The 20,403-nt window shown below is 27.6% G+C and overlaps 1 pseudogene; it reads right to left on the bottom strand.

Annotated features, from left to right (window-relative positions):
- Nucleotides 1-8,477: 8,477 nt before the first annotated feature.
- LOC113379541 lies at nt 8,478-17,158 on the bottom strand (annotated as a pseudogene).
- Nucleotides 17,159-20,403: the final 3,245 nt, after the last annotated feature.

The following is a 20,403-nucleotide window of genomic DNA, read 5'->3' as shown; positions in this document are numbered from 1 at the left end:
ATATCATATACAAATCAAATATTTATTGATTGAATCGATTATTGTAAGTGTAAGATACAGTCAACAGTATGTTGGCAGATGAAATTGTATAATTCAGTTTAAGACTAACGCAATAAGTCCTAAATTTACACATATCGAGTAGACCATGCAATTTTTCTAGCCAAAAATTCCACTTACACCCATTAATTTAGTTAAACTAATTTTGTACCTTTGGATGAAAATACATCCGCACACACATTCATTAATAAATAAACATACAAATGCATCTATATTGCAAATCTGAAAATGCAATTTAATGCATTCTGATATAAATTTCAAAATCTACTTAAATATTGAAAATGCTTTCTAGGAATTTGGTATTGTAAATGAATAAATTAATTCGAGTAAAATAAAGTTAAAATCGACTGTATTCAAATCAATTCCATCAATAGATCGATGAAAACATTATATCTCACAGAGTTGATTAACTAATTAGATTTTCCGTGGTCATGTGGTTGGTTTTACTATGAATGCGACAAGAGAAACTTTGTTAAGTTAAATTGAATTAAAAACCAATAACAGATAATTAACCAAAGTATAATGTTTTGTGACTTATTAGTTAACAAAGCTATTTAAAAATTAGTCAAACTAGACTAACTTGTATGACAAAAAATCTTTCAAAAATCCAGTATTTCTTGGTGTTAATGATTTACTTATAATTATGAATTCACATATATGTATCAGCTAATTTTTTGATCATTACCTTTGGCAATTGCGTGTTAGGTCAAATGAAAAGTACATATTGTTTTTATACTTTGATACAGATTTATCTATATATGACATATAGCACTTTATACTAGCAATAATAATTTTTGTTGCAATAAATTTTTTTGTCCAATGGATGGACACATCAGATTTACCAGTTTTTAATGGATAATTCTCCGACAAAATAGTCAGCAATATAGTGTCGGATTTTGATAAATTTTTCTGAAGTTTATTAAGGAAATTTTTAAGGAAGTAAATGATTATAAAAATATACTAATATTGTAGAAATAAATGAAAAAAACTACAAAAAACACTTATCATTGTTTGATATTGAAATTGATATTATCTGCTAGTAAAATGTCAATTCACTTGAAATTTGAATTTAGCTGAAATTATGAGCCTAGATAATATTAAAAATATGATATGCAAGAATAATCTAATGAATACATTATTATTGCTGAGAAGCAGCTGAGATGTGCCAGAAATTAAAACAATGTAAGGTACAGTCAACAGTATGTTTTGCAGATGAAATTGTATAATTCAGTTTAATAAATAACGCAATAGGTCCAAAATTGCATATACATTTTTTTTTTAATTTATGCATGTCGCATTTTGGAACTTTTGAATTGTGAGTACAAAACAACGTTTGTCGGTCATCTAATCTTTACATCAATTAGCAATCGTGAACTGCCAAAATGCTATGTACTATCTATGAGTATTGGTTTTAATATTATCTTAGCTATTTTCAAGTAGTTCAATTTTTAGTAAACATTACACACAAACTGGTATTTCTTCTCCATTGCTCATCCCAGCAATTATAGTGAAATACTGATTGACAAAACAAACAAACTCCGATGCATCTGACTGACGTCTGTCTCAACAAATTTGTGAATGAATTGAGAAAAAAATTATTACGTAATTACGATGTCAGTAAAATGACGTTAAATTGATTTATGAAGTCATCGACTAACGCATATTTATAAATTTATTAGTCGATCAGCTATTTCGGATTCTGCGATTTGTAATCTGCGAAAAACTAATCTATCACCAGTGACGTAGTAGGAGATGAGCGATGAAAACGATAGTTGGACAGCTCGTAGAAATTTTGTAAATAGACATTTAATTTTCTATTTCCGGACTTATTGTGCCGCGAAAATACTCTTATGTTATTAAAAACTCATATAAATAAATCGTTTTTTGTTACTGCTTTCAATTCATGGCAATTCTTTATATGTTATTAATTTTTTCTTTGAGGAATTTATTTCACAATCTTCCTTAAACGTTTGGTAAGAAAAAAAGAGTGTGCGTAAGGTTCACACGCAATTGAAGTAAAGCTTATTTGCTACTGTACAAGATGGCATTTAAGTAAATACATCATATAACAATTTTGAATAATGTTTATTAGTAATATGGCAACACTCGCGATGCACACATTTGTTAGTGTCAATCATTATACACATTTATATAATGATAAATTAAAAATTATATATTTATAATAGCATTAAAAATATGTATAATATTTAAAAACAATAATCTAATTAGAGTCATACTTCAAATATGACACGTTCGGTTTGTCATTGTAATTAGCATTTAGAATTGAACGTTCATTAGAGACATGAAGTAATTGCTGATTAATAAATTTTATAAAATTCGTTCACACAGTGGATTATGTTAAACAACGCCTAAACAAATATTGTTTTCGCAACTTCACCCATCATGTAATTGTGTTTGAAGAACTTCATGTAATTAAAAATAACATGCATTCATTGACTGCTTGTATTTTTTTATTTTTTTCGCTGGCGATATAATCTCATTCTTTGAATAGCTTTAATATCTGTCTATTTCTAATAATTTCTAATCAATAAACTTACGTTTACTACACGGCACAAATGTTTAATTTGTTTTATTATTTTCAAGGAACAGGGTGAAATATTCTTCTAAATCAGGCATTTTTCATTAAATGACGATTTGTACTACGATGTAACTTTAAAATGTTTATTTTTCTATGCCTATTTTTTGTTGATATCGGTGCGCATACAACTTTAATGCCGGTACGCATACAACGACAGATCTCTATTCACATACACGACGACTAATCACAATCGACCCGTATAGAAATGATTTCATCAAGAGCGAATGACGTTCAGTTCGGGCGTAACGGACTTCCGTTGCATTTGTTCGAAAATACATCCTAGTCGCGTCTTAAGAAATTTTACTTCAAAAAATCATGAAGCAAAATGTAGAGTCATGTAATTTTGTTCTTGTTTTTCATGTTACATTACAAGGAATTGTACAGCTTCTTGTGAGTTTTTATAATTTACTTATGTGTTTATAATTTTTATATAAAAATAGAGTATCACAATGTTTACAAAAATAAATAGTTCGAAAATATTTTAAATGTTTTTGTGAGCTTATAAATAAAATAAGAGAAATTGCAATTCTAGTTTACATAAAAATTTCTTTTTAGTTTTTTATATAGAATTTTTTTAGAAAAAAACTTAATCCATCGATCATAAGTTCATTTTACCTAATTTAGTTATTAGCTCCCTCACTTTTGCGTACTAATTGGAACGTTATAAATCTTTAAAGCTGGAATAAACATCAGTTTCGAATTTACGATATTTACTAGATTGAAAATAATATAAAAACGATCGAATAGCGTGAATTTTTCAAATAGTTTATTTGAAGCCCAATTGCAAAATAGGATGTAAAATGGAGCAGCAATTTTTACAAAATTAAAATAGAAAAAAATGTCTAATTAAATTACAAGAAAACAAAATTCAGTGCACTTGCTATGCTTTGCTTCCACATGTTTATTTATATAGTTTATGAATGAATATCAAAAAATAATTCAAAATTGTAAACTTTACATTAAATAGTTTTCAATGAGATATTTTTAGGCATTCACGTATTCTTTTTGCTGCCGACGTAGTAACTTCCAGATTTCCTAAGAAAACATTAAAATTCTTTTCATATGTACGTACATTAATAAATCATCTTCGGAATGCACCAATTTGTTTGATACTTGCAAACACGTTTTCAATTAATACTCCAAGATAAACAAATAGATGTAGAGTTTAAATATTGTCACGTAATTTCATTAAAAATAGATAATTATCTAAGTACTTATATGGAAATCATACTTGAAAAATAACAAAAACCTTATACTGGTTTGTAGATCTGTTTATCTGAGAATCTCTATTTTCTTTACATGAACTAATAAAGACAAAATTCTGGTACTTCTAGTTAAAATTACAAATATTTGATGATTTATAATTACAATCTGTGTCAAAAAATATTTCATAGGAAGAAATTGTTCGTTTGATGTTTTTTATACTTAGAGTATGGAAATTTTTAACAAAAAGCTATAAAATATATGAAAGCTAGTGTTTTTTATTTAATCAAGTTCTAATTTAATTTATAAGAAGGCAGTAGTCATCATCTATCAATTTTCTGGATCCAACTTTTCATGCAATTAAAACAATTGACCAAAATTAGGCAAGATTAGGATATGCTATCATTGAAGAAAATGAGCATTGAATAAATTTTGAAGTAAATCTTCTTTAGGCACGACTGAGGTGTAAATCCATACAAATGCAACGGAAGTCCGATACGCTCGAATTGTTCGTAATTTACTCTCTATGTCTCTAGATCATTTCTAAATGAGTCGATTGTGATTAGTCGTCGTGTATGTGAATAGAGATCTGTCGTTGTATACGTCCCGATATCAACAATGAAATCGGCATAGATAATTAAACATTTCAAAGTTACGTCGTAGTACAAATCTTGATTTAAGAAAAAATGCCTGAATCAGAAGAATATTTTGCTATGTTCCTTGAATATAATAAAACAAATTAAACATTTGTGCTGTGTACTAAACGTAAGTAGTTTCTATAAATCTTTGAAGTTATTAAAATCGAAAATATTTTTAGGCAAGACAGATATTACGGCTGTTTAAAGAATGAGATTATATCGCCAGTGAAAAAGTAAAAAAAATACGAGCAGTCAATGAATGTATGTTAATTTTAATTTCATAAAGTTCTTCAAACACAATTATTACATGATGAGTGCAATTGTGAAAACAATATTTGTTTAGGCCTTGTTTAACATAATCCAATGTGTGAACGAATATTATAGAATTTATTAATCAGCAATTACTTCATTTCTCTAATAAAGGTTCATTTCTAAATGCTAATTACAATAACAAACCGATCAAGTTAAGTTTGAAGTTGAAATTGACATGTATCTATAATGTTATTTTTGTCCTTTTGGTCATTCCAATTTTTGCCTCAGAATAATTATATTGTTGTATTTCCAATTTCAAGTCAATATTTAATTTGCTTGTATTCCAGAGAATATAGTTGGGTTTGGAATTTACTACACATAATGAATTTATAGGTTCGAAGCTCCTATTACCACGAAAATAGCAATTGCTTACTAATCAAATTATTTACCTTCCTGGAACAAATGACTTGGAAACGAATACATTCCTATCTGTTTGAATTGCATAGAATATCCATATATCATTCATAGATATAATGCATATTTGAATTTATTTAATTCATACAATTTATTTATTCCTTCTTGAAACAAAAATGAAAACAAATTTTGAAATGAAAATAAGCCATTTTTGTCAGTTTTTGATATGATGTATAACAAACACATTGAATGAAAAAAATGAGTATCAATATATTGAAAAAAAAACAAATATTAGTATTTTTTAATTATCATTTGAAAAAAATACGCTCACATTTTTATATAACCACTAATTAAAAACAAAATTCAAAAATAATGATGGTCTTTGTTTCGGTATTTCAAACAAACTAGCTTATACATACATAAAATTTAGTTTTGATCATGAATCGGGAAGCTCCCATCTCATCTACACACACATATATATATATATATATATATATATATATAAATATATTTACATGAATTATCTTTAAATGTATATATAAATAAATAATTGATTCATATCTAAAAATATTTTGCGCAATACAGTCTGGCATTTTCTTATGTTTACAGAATTTCTAACTTTATAAATAATAAATAATAAACAAAATTTCTAAATCTACGTGGAAATAAATGGCGTAATGATCTATTTAAATCATTTATATTCACAAATGTAAACTATTATAGAAAGTAGTAATGTACTGAACTTTAATGGAAAATTTAAGAGTTTCCAGATACACATTATAAAAATCACATTATTAAAATTAATCATTTTTATTACGATTTAAAATTTTTAAATAACTAATTAAATTAAAATAATAGTCTTATTAATTATTTTAAATTTTGTATGTACTTATTTACTATTCAATTATTAATAGAGCGATATAAAATTTATAGGTAATTAAATTATTTACTTTATCAGTGACTAATTATTTTCTCTCATACAATTACCAATCAGAAAATATGAGTTATGGCAATCATATGATTTGTGCCTTCTTAATTGTTAATAAAATTTTAAATATTTAAAAAGGTACGGTACTAGGTATACATATTCATATATTTAATTTTTTTTAACTTCTACTACTCCCTGAAGGAGAAGTCTTTGTTTTGGACATAAAATCCGACTTGCTAATTTTATCAATTTTGGAAGTTCTAAGTAATTCTAAATATACAGAAAAATACTACCTACACCTAATTGTGTAACAATTTTACAATAAATGTAAAGCCTTAAGGACAAGAGTATGACCCACATTTAGCTTTATTTTTATATATTGTATTTTATTACAAACGTTCTTACAAAGTGTTTTCTTTTTCAAACATTATACTTATCCGATAAGTGAATCTTAGCTTTTATGTGGGTTTTTAATCGCCTCTATATAACAGAGGTTGTTAACCTTTTTTTTAGTAGCCACCCACGTATAAAATATTATTTTGTAATAGACTTTTGATATTAATACATACTACATGGAATTTACTAAACTTTACCATTTTTTTCGACCATTAAAAAATAATTTTGGTCATACAAATTGAGAATTTATTATTTTTATAAATAATCATAATTATCTGACAAAGTTTTTGATTGATTTTGTATCAACATTTTAGTTAAAAATATTAATTTCTAAATAATCATCATTGGGAAAGTTTACGAATTTTTGGCTTAATTTTTAAATTTTTAATATAATTGTAGATAAGGATAATTTTAAAATTGTTTATTGGTTGATTGATCGGATGGTTTTGTAAAATTCTGGTCCGTGTTTCGATAACTATTTATATTTTACTATTGCCAAATTTAGTATTTATTTCATTTATAATTATGTTGTTTACCACTGATATAACAGATCAAAAATAGATCATTATACCGTTTCTGGAACTTTTCGTTTTCTCTGGAAGCTATTCTTATTTTAACCTAAAAATAACTAACAAAAAAACACATTTGTAATGTGATATAATAACATTTTATTTGATACATTGAATTCACTAAGTTTTACATCTAGATTTTATTTAATTACACAACAACGTGATAATCTTGGAAATTTTGTAAGCTAATATTTATATAAACCTTGGATGAAAATAATAAATAAGAATTAGATGATCAAAATTTGATAACTTATCACAAAAGCAATTATTACATCTAATATTGCACAATTTACTAAATGTTTTTTTTACAATTCTACTAATTTTATATTATATAATATTTATTATATTAGACGGAAAATATGTGATTTTGATAGCTTGGTTTTTAATTTATAACATACTTGTGTTTTTATTATTTAAATTGTACTAAGGTTTGATAAAGTTTCCGAAAGGCTCCAAACAAAATATTCTAGTTTTTCTCTAACTAATAACTAAATCTGGGCCAACAATGAGGAAACTCAAAAATATTGGAAAACTGGCAGAGATTTAATTCAGATATCATATAATTATGGATTTTTTTGAAAGATTGTTACTCTTAGTCTTAATTTTTCATAAACTTTTACATTTTTCATTAATTCTTGCATTATGTGAAGTACTTTGGATTATATTACTTATTTTGAACAAAAGACTTCATCACAATTTTCACAAAGAAGATTCACAATTTTCATCAAATTTACCTAACAAAAAAGCTTTAAATCCTTAAGCAAATATAGAAATATGGTTTAAATATAATTTCGCATCATTGCAAATAAAAATTAGAATTTTGGATGTGTCTTGATGATATTTGGAACTACTAACTAAATCTGGGTATTTTGATTGAATTTGAAATTTGGGCTTGGGAAAACTATTCGATTCAAATCAATTTGTTCTAAAAATATGTTTGAAAACTAATAAAGTAAAAATTATAATGGAATTATTTTATATTATCATGGAATTATTTTTTGTTATAACTGCCACTCTTTTTTTAATATTTTATAAATTTAACTCTGGATTCATTACTTTCTTGGGCAAGAATTACATATAAAATTTGAGATATTTGGAACTAATGTTTCTTAAATTTACGATTTTTCAAGAAGAATACAATAATTCCATAAATTCATTTGATTTTCATGTCTTTGCAACTAAAAATAAGAAGGATTTCAATTGTTCTGTAGGATGATTCTCAATTATAATGATATGAAGAATCTAGTGCGATTAATTATTGATTTATTAATTTCATCAATTAATAAATATATTTCCTACCTATAAAGCCAAAAAATCCAGATAATTATCCTATTATCAAATAACCATAAAAATTATTCTAAAGATTTGATTTATTTTATTTATTTGTCCACCATATCGAAATACCATTTGGCTAAAAACGATTATACATGGTTCATTTTTGTGAGTTGGAGTAAACTTTCCTTAACTGGAGATCTTTTTGGAGATCTTGAATTATTTTGATAGTTGATGCTTTGGTTTTCATTGTTTTCTGGAGATGGTGATGATGCACCACTGCCTCTTCTGGATGGAGACAGTCTTAACTTTGTATCTAGATGACGAAATCTTGGAAAAATAGATGATAATAAAATATTAATTATTATTAAAAGATAATATAATATTATCTTCTCCTCCTTCGGGAAGTTAAAAATTATTATATGAAATTATAAAGATATATTAAAGACAATCTTGGAAAGGAGGAGGTAGGAAGCTGCTGGATGAAGTTTTTTTAATCAGATTCGACAACAAATATATTATTCATTCGGGAAATTTTTACTTTGCAATTAAATTTTTGTACGAAATTTATTTGGCATCGTTTTATGGATTTATCAAGTAGTAAACATTATGATATTATCACAAATCAACAAAAGTATTGAGTCAAATATTAAAATCTTACAAAGAAAGTTTACTCATCCATATTAAATAAAATATAAACATTTATAAATTTTAGAGCCAGACATTGTTTGGATCGGTTTTTAATTGCTAATTTACTAAGGATATTTGCGAAAATTTTGTTAAATTATCTGTATTTTAATTTACCTTAATGACAAATCGTTTCTTAAACCGTCATCTCCTTGTAATAAGAATTCTAAAGGCCAACTTATCCAAGATAATCCTTGTGAATTGCTGAAAAATTAAAAAATAATTTAATATTCAATACCTTTGTTCTCCTTTAATACATTTTTTAATCAATGTTAGAACATTCTCAAGTTCACCTTAGTTCTATGTAAATTAATTTAATTTTTAATAAAAAAAATTGTAATTATTTTATTGTACTATGTCTAATTTCGTGTTGATATATAAAAAAAAATAATTTCAAACTCCCTACTATTTTCTAAATATAAATTAAAACGTGGATCTGAATCTTTTTTTTGCAAAATTGGGCAAAGTGGCTTTTATTTAGTTTTGAGATTTCTTGAATTTTTATAGATATTAAATAAATAATTATAAAATTGTAACTTTTATAATACGATTACGTTCCTGCAAAATATATATTTTATTTGATGAATATTCGTTTCTCTTGTAAAAGTTCAAAACGCATTGAACTGAATATTTTTAATCGTTTTATATTTATATGAACTTTGTATTTTGCAAGAATAAATAAAATAAAATTAAAATAAATGTTTTATATCGCAGTAGGATTGATATTTTCATATTTGTTCAATGTAAATGTTTTTAAGCTATATTCTATGGTATTGCTTTTAAAAAAATATCCTACATTTTTATTACATTTACGTTACATTTATCACTATAGTTCAGTCCATTAAGGTCCGAATTCATTTCTGGACTTTTTTATAAACAGAATTACAAAATGACTATAATATATATATATATATATATATATGTATATATATATATATAATTTATATAATTTATTTATAAAATACTAGTACTTCCACAAATATACAACAATTCACCGTGAATGTCTACAAATATCTGAATTTATGCATAAGATGATGATTATAAAAAAAATTATATTTCCAGTAATCATATACTAATTCACAATAAAACAATATAAATTGTTGAGTCAATTATCCATAAATTCAGTTCTTTTCTTACCTCGGTGGATTAATGGTAACAGATTCCTTAGACGATGATGCGTGGTTCGGCGAAGAATGTTCCTTAAGAGATCTCCCATTGAATCTTTCTTTTGGCTTGATACCAGGAAGAGCTTTTGCTATTGCAGGATTGTAAATTTTAGGATCACTGACCATTCGAACGAAAAATGAACGTTTGTACGCCAGAGTTTCCTTCTTTTTCTTTTCCAGGACATCGGAAAATTCGTCTCTTTCCTCCTAGAAAAAATAATGGATAAAATTGGTATAATTTCTGAGATATTCTTTTCTAATTGAACTTAAGTTGTTGTATGTATGAACTTAAGATAGTTTTTTTAGGTTACCTGTGCTTTTTCCAAAGCTTGTGTTTCCAATAGCTCAGTTGCAACTTCTACAATGACGCTCCAGGCATGGTCTAAAAAATTAAGAGTTCTATTATTTGAAATCATCTAAACAAAAAACATAATATCGTCTTGTTATTGGGCTATTATTGCGAAAGAGTCAACTTAAACCAACATTATATTTTTTTTGATTTCGTTCTAGTTTCCTGATATCATCAGTTCTTTTCAAGGAGTTTTTCCATTTCTGATCACTTGTATTAGCATTATGCCAAGGATATCTTGCCTAACAATGAGTGAAAATTCCTGACTATTACCACACTTAAATCAAACTAACTGATAAAATATAGATCTATTTTAATATTATAAAAAATGCTTCACGATGAGTTCCATTAGAATTCGACCAAATTAGATTTTTTTAATTATCTGGCGAGGACAGACTCTTGAGAATATGATATTAGGATTCCTTACTAGAATTTATCTCATTTTTAAAGTGGATGTTTTCATCATTTTACCTATATCGTCTTCTGTTCCATTTTGAGCAACTGGACAAAATCTGATCACGTATTTATAGTTGACATGAGCAGGAACCATATGGATCTTCCTGATGCATTTATGATACTTAGAAGTTTTTCGTTTAGTTTGTCTGATCCTTTAAGTCGAAAACATACTAGACCCAACTGAAAAATAAGAGAAAATATAAATGAAAGTTGAAATAATAGACCATAATTAATTAGTGATCTTAAATAGAATTATAGATCCCAAAATCGAGAGGTTTCATAATTATCTGTTATTCGAGAGATTTTATATGTTACCTTAACTTCATTACAAACTTCGAATCTGTTGTCACCCAAGACCAGAAGTTCAAATCTCTTGGCAAGTTGACAATGATGTCTTATATAGTTTTGTAGACCACTTATTCCATAACTTCTCATCACAAACCATAATTTTAGAGATCTGAATCTTCTACTCAGAGGGACACCCCAATGTCTGAAAATATACAACGATGTACTTAAAAATCAATTCTTTTTTTTTATTTTTGTCAAAATTTGATTTTAATTATTTTTACCTATAATCTATGGCAGCGTCCGAATATCCATGTTGCAAATACAAAGGATCGACAACTAGTGCTGAAGTCAACCTGATTCGATCTCGAACCCACAAAGTCGAACAATCGAAATTAACTAACAACCATTTATTTGGATTCGTATTGAAAGAATCTGCGTAATCTATTCCTCTTAAAAGATACTTTAGTTCTGGACAAATAAACGCATTTCCTGCATAAGCTCCGTCCACATGCAACCAAACACCTGAGAAAGAGTAAATAAAATTATAAAAATATATATGATGTTACTATATATTTTTTATTATTTCTATATTTTTATTACCTGGAAAATTTCGGCAAACTGGACCAATTTCTTCCAGGGCATCAAAAGCACAGCTTCCAGTGGTTCCCAAAGTTGTTGACACAAAAAATGGGACCAGACCTTCAAATTCATCGGTTTCCATTGCCTACAGAATAGGTTTTGTAGTAAATAATATAAATTTCTTTTTTAATTATATAACTTAAGTTAAATATCATAATTTCATCCTTCTGTATTCATAATGTTATGCTTTTTTGTTATACTTTTTTTTCAAAAACTAAATTATTGTTATTAACTTTCCGTAGGGTAAGTTATAGTCATCGCAAAAACATCGAAAATGAAAATTTTTACATATCTTTACGTTTCAGAAGTGTTTGAACATTTTGGCATACCTTAGAGAAAATGAATGTATGTGTGTGTGTATGTGTATGTGTGTTTGTACGTGTGAGTGCGTACGGATACAAATTTTCGCCGACGATTTTGGGAACACGGTTCAACCGATTTCAATTATTCAAAGAACATTTGATTGCTGTTGATAAGGAAACGTGCTGATGAGTTTTTGGCATAGGCAGGTCTAGCCATTTCGAATATATGGGGCAAAAAGTGCCACAAACGGTAACTCAGTTTTTGAGTGAACCAAAAATATTTCAAAATATTTCAAAATAAAGAAATTTTTTTTCAAAAAGTCTTTTTCTCAAGAAAAGCAAATTTTTGTCAAAAATTCATAGTTTCCCAAAAATCTAATTTTTTCAAAGTAAAATTATTTCAAAAATTTTAATCTTTTTAAAAAATTTTTTTTGGTACGAGAAGTTCCAGAAATTTGCCTAAGGCACGATGCTATGCGCCCCACTAGTTTGCAATTAAATTTATTACTATAATTTGAATATAACGTACAATTTTTAACATATTTTTCCCTTTCTACAAAAATTGTCTATTACCTTTTTAGAGTCGATATCCAATTTATTATTCATCAAATTATTATGTACTTCCTATGTAAAAAATGGGTTTTCAATGCAAGCAATTCCTTTTATATACCGAAACCATTCAAAAGCATAATATCGTATTACTTATTTATTTAAATGCAATAAACGAAGATAACATAAAAATTTACTTTTATAATCATATTAAATTTAAGTGAAGTCATAAAGATTTCTATTGCATATTCACTCATTCATCGAATCGTTTTGATTTAATATTAGATTTTATTTTATGGGGGTGTATCGGTATATATGTATCGGTTTATATATATATATATATATATATATATATATATATATATATATATATTATAAATAGACTAATTGGTCTGACAAAAGTCATTTTTCTAATGAAGGTTCATTTCTAAATGCTAATTGCAATGACAAACCGATCATGTCATATTTGAAGTATGACTTTAATAACATTATTGTTTTTAAACATTATACATATTTTTAATGCTATTATAATTATATAATTTATAATTTATAATTATATAAATGTGTATGATGGTTGACACTAATAATTGTGTGAATCACGAGTATTACCATATTACTATTAAACATTATTCAAAATTGTTATATGATGTATTTATTTTTACTTAAATGCCATCTTGTACAGTAGCAAATAAGTTTTGCTTCAATCGCGTGTGAACCTTACGCGCACTCTTTTTTTTCAAATTTTGATTTATTACCTTTTTCAAAGTGCTTCCTCGCAAACTGGACTTCTCGTCCGGTTCCAAAATCCTCAATTTAACAAAACAGATCATAGCTGCTTTTTCTACACAAGAATGAGCTTCCTTCGAGCAATATGCCATCAACTTGGACAACAGTTGCCCTTCTTCGGTATAAGGGTGCTGATGCTTAAGACGTTTTATTGCTTGAGCCCTTGCTGCCAACATTGTCACCAGGATGCATTCACTGGCCGAAGTCTAAAAGATAAGTTTTAAATTTATTTTTTATATATATATTTTTTTTAATGTTGCCAAAATAAATCAGGTGTATTTTAAATGATTGTCACCTGAATGACGCCACCTCCTTGACTATTTTCTTTAAATGCTAAAAATTCATCTGGTAATCCTATTGCTTTGCCTGAAATACAATTAATATAGTAATAATAATAATGATTATAAATAATTAAAATATAAAATATAACAATTATAAATACACCAAATGTAGAAAAATGCAGAAAAAAATAATAGCAAACCTCAGTTTTTTAATTAGCAAATTTTGATACGATTTTTGCATACGCTATTTGATTTTTATAGATTGCCAAATATAACAAACTTTTGGTAAATTATTGGCATTACTAAATATAATTATATGAGGTTATTAAATAAATTATAATTCTGGAGAACGCCAATAATTTAATTAACTTTGTAAAATTGTTTAAAATTATAATTAATTCATTCTAAATAAAATTTACCATAAATAATTCCAATAATAATTCCATTCATTGGTAATATAATTTCTATGTCATTTTAGTACAGAGGGATTAAATAACAGTTTATTTTTTAATGCATAGATTAAAAGAATTTAATTTTGTTTACATTGAGTTATTTCAAAATGATTTTTGCAGACGTCATTAGGTTGTTTTTGATAGATTTGTGATTATTTCAAATAAATATAATAATGTATTGATTATTAAAAACTATGGAGATCAAGTGTCCATGATATTTATATAGAAAATCATCAATATTTTTTTTAATAGTATGATTATTTTTAAGTTTAATATATATATATATATATATATATATATTAGGGTGGTCCTTAAAATGATCATTTTCGAATTTCCTTGCTCCCAGGGGCTCAAATGGTTCCAAATTGATAAAAAACAATTCTCTGAAAGTTTTAGCTCTTAATATTAACGTTTAGATAGAGCGCAATTCAATCAAAGTTTGTATGGAAAGAGCATGAAAAATTTTTTGAAAATATAAAAAAAATGTGTTAGGTATAACTTAGCGACAAATGAATAAGTTTTATTCATTCATTTGTTCGCTAAGTTACATCTAAAAAACATTTTTAAAATTTTTGAAAATTTTTTTATGCTATTTCCATACAAAACTTTGATTGAATTGCGCTCTATCTAAACGTTAACATTAAGAGCTAAAACTTTCAGAGAATTGTTTTTTATCTATTTGGAACCATTTGAGCCCCTGGGAGCAAGGAAATTCGAAAATGACCATTTTAAGGACCACCCTAATATATATATATATATATATACAATTTTCAAGGTACGAGAATCGTTGGTTTAGTAAGCAAATGTGTAGGTTTTTAGTACAATCACTTATACCCATAAGGATCTTAAATTTATATTTTATTCCCTCATCGTCATAAAATAGCCATATATACTAATATCAGCATGAAATTAAGTGCAAAAATATCGATCCTTTGAATTTTGCAATGAGCACAACAAGAACGATATTGAAATTCGATTATTTAAATAATTACTTACCTACGCACATTTATTTATAATTTTAATTAAATTGAATTTAAATTTTTAGTGTTACGTCATCTATCATTTAATAAAATTATTAATATTTTTAGTGGTTGCATATAAAAGATATAGATGTTATAGAATCAAGCAAGTAGTAAATGAGAAAAGCACTCTTAAATTATTCAAAATTAAATTTAACTAAATGATAACAACAACAAATTATTCAATTGACTAATGTGTAAATATTGTTTATTAACCGAGTCCATAAATATTTCTAAATTTATATTATAATTATGTGTAATTATATGTCTATATGGGTTATTTATTTATATATAACTTATTTTTTACCTCAGATTTTTTTCTACACTATTTTCTGTCGGAATATTCATGATGCTCATATTCAAAGCTCAAAGGATTGAAATTGTGTCATAGAATAATGAATTTAGAATGTTTTTATATATAACTAGCAAACCGGGCAAACTCCGTTTCACCACCAGATGGTTTCACTTTATTTAACATTTCGTTTGGTGATTAAAAGATGAAGAAAAAAATTGCCTGCTCTTGAAATTGAATAAAAATGTGCACAATACACGTGATTGATTTGATGGTTTCCAATTGAAATGTTAGGAAACAAATAACTTATTTTTTTACATTTTTTGCACAATGCCGGTTTTTTACATGACAAATAACTTATTTTTTTACATTTTTTGCACAATGCCGGTTTTTTACATGAAATTAACTGAGCAGAGAACAATGAGTAGCTGTCAAACAAATGAGTAGCAGTCAAACAAAAAATATTAGTTTGTAGCACATGCTAAGTATCAGAGATGACGCTGTATGTGAAAAGGTGTTTTCCGCTTTTCTGCTGAAATTTTTCTCCAATTTTCTTTGCTATAAACCTCACGGAGTCCGAGACCTTTCCAACGAATGCAAAATCGTCGAAATCGGTTCCTGCGTTCTGGAGTTATATCGTCAGGAAGGAAAACCCGACTTATTTTTATATAATAGATAAATATAGACCAGAACGTCCATGTTTTCTGGTGCACGGCTTATGACTTAATGGTCTTCAATTAATTTTGATCGATTTTTATATATTGCCAAAATAAATGGCGCAAACAATTATAAATCAAGCAAAAATATAAAAATGTCGTATTAAAAATTGGCAGAGATTAGGAAGAGAAAATGCTAGTCACGAATGTAGTAGAAACAATGGATATTTTTTACTATGATAATCGAATTTTTTTAGGTCATACTTAATAAATATACAAACATAAAATTTGAAGACTTGGTCTTACCAATCTGATCAAAAAAATCTTTTTAAATTGCTGTGGATCTTTTTTAGTTTAGTTGAAAAGCTATTCGACAACAGGGTTTTATTTTTATGATAATTTAATGGTTTAAAATAATATTCAAAATTTGCAATAGAAGATTTTTTGATATTTACTTACCTAACCAATCTAATACTATGGTCTCTAACTCTGTACATGCTGGACTGGCAGCCTGCAAAAGGAACATAATCATACTCACTCACATATATATATATATATATATATATATATATATATATATATCTTCTTCTTACCCAGGAGAATCCGATGCATCCAATGGCATCCGACAGCATGTCTCCTAATATCGAAGGATAAGAGTTGCCAGATGGGAAATAAGCATGAAATCGAGGATGTTGCCAGTGCGTGACACCTGGCATAATTTTATTTTCGACATCTGCCATTATTTTTTCCCAGTTTTCGCCTTCTTCAGGCGCTTCATGTGGGATCAGAGGTCGCAAGTACCCTGGCTCGACACATGGGGTCACTCGACGCTCTTGTAACGTGTCCATATATTGGCAAATGTATTCGACCATTTCTTTGCCGCGTTTTCTGAATTCTTCTGTATTCATTTTGCTGCGGTAAAGAAAATATTTATACAAATATTGTCATACCAGAAACGTGTTTTTCAACGTGAGATTGACCTCACACTCGAAAACAATTTAAACTAGTTGGTATTGTTATTTTGGCTTGAGGCAAGTTACATGAACTTCCCGATATGTGTAAATAATCAACTTAATCAATGAAAATTTAATTAATTTATGAGTGATTAAAAGTATTTTGAGTGGATTTATTACACATAATTGAAAACTTACGTACACGAGTTTGGAGTATTATCTAAAAGCAAATTTCAAAAATCAACAATTTTTATAGTTGAACCAGTTTCCGTAGGACTTTAATGATTTAGTATGTTTATTAAGACCAAGTTCTCTATCGTTATAACAAGTAAATCATCTAATTATAATTTTAACAAACGTCAAAAAAACTACTTATTTTCTCAAACTTTGATGAATTTTTAAAATTAAACTACTCGTCGTAAGGCCGTAATTTTTCAGTAAGTTCAGTAAGACCATGATATATATCGCCAAAGTTTCATAAAAATCGACTTAAATTTTTTTTTCAATAGTTAATTACAAGAAACGGCTCGGTAGATTTTCATCTAAAACTATTCAGTATCATTCCCAGCTAATATCTTTCGAACAGTTTTTGATTTTTTAAAATCGATTCGGTAGTATGAGCTTAAATGTGGACGAAAAGTTTACCACTTTTTCCCAAATTACATAGAAACGGCTCGGCCAATCGTCGTACAAAACTGAGAAACGCTATTCCTCATCGGGATACATCGAATGGCTTTTAAATTTGTGAAATAGGTCCAGCCGTTTTTGAGAAAACGTCGATTTACGGCAAAAAATCTGTTCACATACACACACACATACTTTTTTCCATATTTGGTCTCATTCGATTCAGAATAGCTTGAAACGTCGAGAAAACATAAAATTAGCGATTCGAATTTTTTTATGAAAACATACACTTCTCCATCGGGAAGTTAAAGAGACACGACTTTAATCTACTTAGTTAAATAATTTTAGTTCCCAATTATCAATTTGTTATCAACTCAAATTTATGTAGGCATAGATTTGAAAGATGAGATTTCCTAAAAAGATGAGATTTGCGATTACTGCTCCAAAACCATATCTAAATAGTTTCATTATCATCAAATACCCTTTGTTTTCCTCGATTCGGCCCTGTTTAATGTCGTCCACAGAAATATTCCAATTTCGCGCCCACAACTACGTGGAATTATTTCCATCGCAATTCTCCGTTCAGGAATTCAAAAGAAAACTTTACCGTTGAACTCTGAGACAAGCGCCTCGACGATTATTAGGGATGATCTCATATTTCGATATAGGGGTTGATTGAATCATATTGATTTGTCGAAATAAGGGATATACACTTTATTAATTTCAGTTTTCCAAATATATAAGTGTTGGCGATCATAAGGATGGGTAGGAATAAGACGATTTAAGGAATTTATGAATGGAGAAGCTAAAATGGATAGATAAGGACAATTAAAAGGAAAGGAAATTGGATCGGACCCATTGTCCAAAGAGTTCCTTCTACACCACATCGTCTAAGAAAAAAAAGTATGGATTCTTGCAAAACTTTTTTTTTCAATAATGCTTGCAATATTTTAATAAATCATTTAATTTTTCAATAGGTCTTCATACACCTAAGTTACAAATAGTTCTTCTTAAAACGGTTTTCTGGTGGTCAGTATCATCAAAGTTACCAAATTGTGATGCATTTGCAATAAAATTACTCATTATAATTTAGTGAAAAGAGAACTAAAAAAGCACTGCCAAATGATACCTCCACCATTCTATCTGTGAAAAGGAACTAAGTATGTTGTGTACCCATAGTTGTGAACAATGAATGATGATTACATTCAGTACTTATCGACCACCACTTGTTGACTACAAAACAACACTTGAGTTTGGGTTGACCCCGGAACTTGAAACGGTCACCAGGCTTCAAGAAGGCATTTTTGTCCTTTATCTTTTGTATCCCCGATGTGCATTTAAATTAACCTCGACACCCCCACGGCCACGTCGATGGCGGTTTATTTTAAGAAATCTCGAAAATGTCGGTTACCAGGCAAGGAAGACCTACTGGGGCAACTGCTTCTGTCAGTCAGTCAAGTGTTTCCTAGTCAATATGCGATTCTGAAATCGCGCACAAAAGCCTTCATTAACCCCGAGTGCCATCGAAGATATTTCTCGAACCGCGCGTGGGAAAAATGAGTAATAAATAAGCGACAAGCCAACGATAGGCGGTAATGTGGGAGCTGCTCGCAGATTTATTCAAATACTTTTACGCCCAAGTCAATAAAAAAAAGAGTGCGAGTAAGGTTCACACGCGAGTGAAGTAAAATTTATTTGCTACTGTACAAGATGGCATTTAAGTAAAAATAAATACATCATATGATAATTTTGAAATATGTTTATTAGTAATATGGTAACACTCTTGATGCACACATTTATTAGTGTCAATCATTATACACATTTATATAATGATAAATTATAAATTATATATTTATAATAGCATTAAAAATATGTATAATATTTAAAAACAATAATATAATTCAAGTCATACTTCAAATATGATATGATCGGTTTGTCATTGTAATTAGCATTTAGAAATGAACCTTCATTAGAGAAATGAAGTAAATGCTGTTTAATAAATTCTATAATATTCGTTCCCACAGTGGATTATGTTAAACAACGCCTAAACAAATATTGTTTTCGCTACTTCACTCATCGTGTAATTGTGTTTGAAGAACTTCATGTAATAAAAATTAACATACATTCATTGACTGCTTGTATTTTTTTTACTTTTTCGCTGGCGGTATAATCTTATTCTTTGAACAGCTGTAATATCTGTCTTATCTAAAAATTATTTTCCATTTTAATAACTAATAAAGCTTTATAGAAACTACGAATAATATAGAAATAATTTCTAATCAATAAACTTATGTTTAGCACAGGGCCCAAATGTTTAATTTGTTTTATTATTTTCAAGGAACATGGTAAAATATTCTTCTGATTCAGGCATTTTTCATTAAACCAAAATTTGTACTACGATATAACTTTAAAATGTTTATTTATCTATGCCGATTTCCTTGTTGGTATCGGTAAGCATAAAACGTTGATTTCGGTACGCATACAACGACATTTCTCTATTCACATATAGGACGACCAATCACAATCGACCCGTATAGAAATAATTTCATCGAAAGTGAATGACGTACGGGCGTAAC

The sequence above is a fragment of the Ctenocephalides felis genome, unplaced genomic scaffold (assembly GCF_003426905.1).
Source record: "Ctenocephalides felis isolate EL2017-DRISC unplaced genomic scaffold, ASM342690v1 CF-g0.4_SCAFFOLD_00845, whole genome shotgun sequence".
In the NCBI taxonomy this organism is placed as follows: domain Eukaryota; kingdom Metazoa; phylum Arthropoda; class Insecta; order Siphonaptera; family Pulicidae; genus Ctenocephalides; species Ctenocephalides felis.
This window is presented reverse-complemented; position numbering and strand designations above follow the sequence as displayed.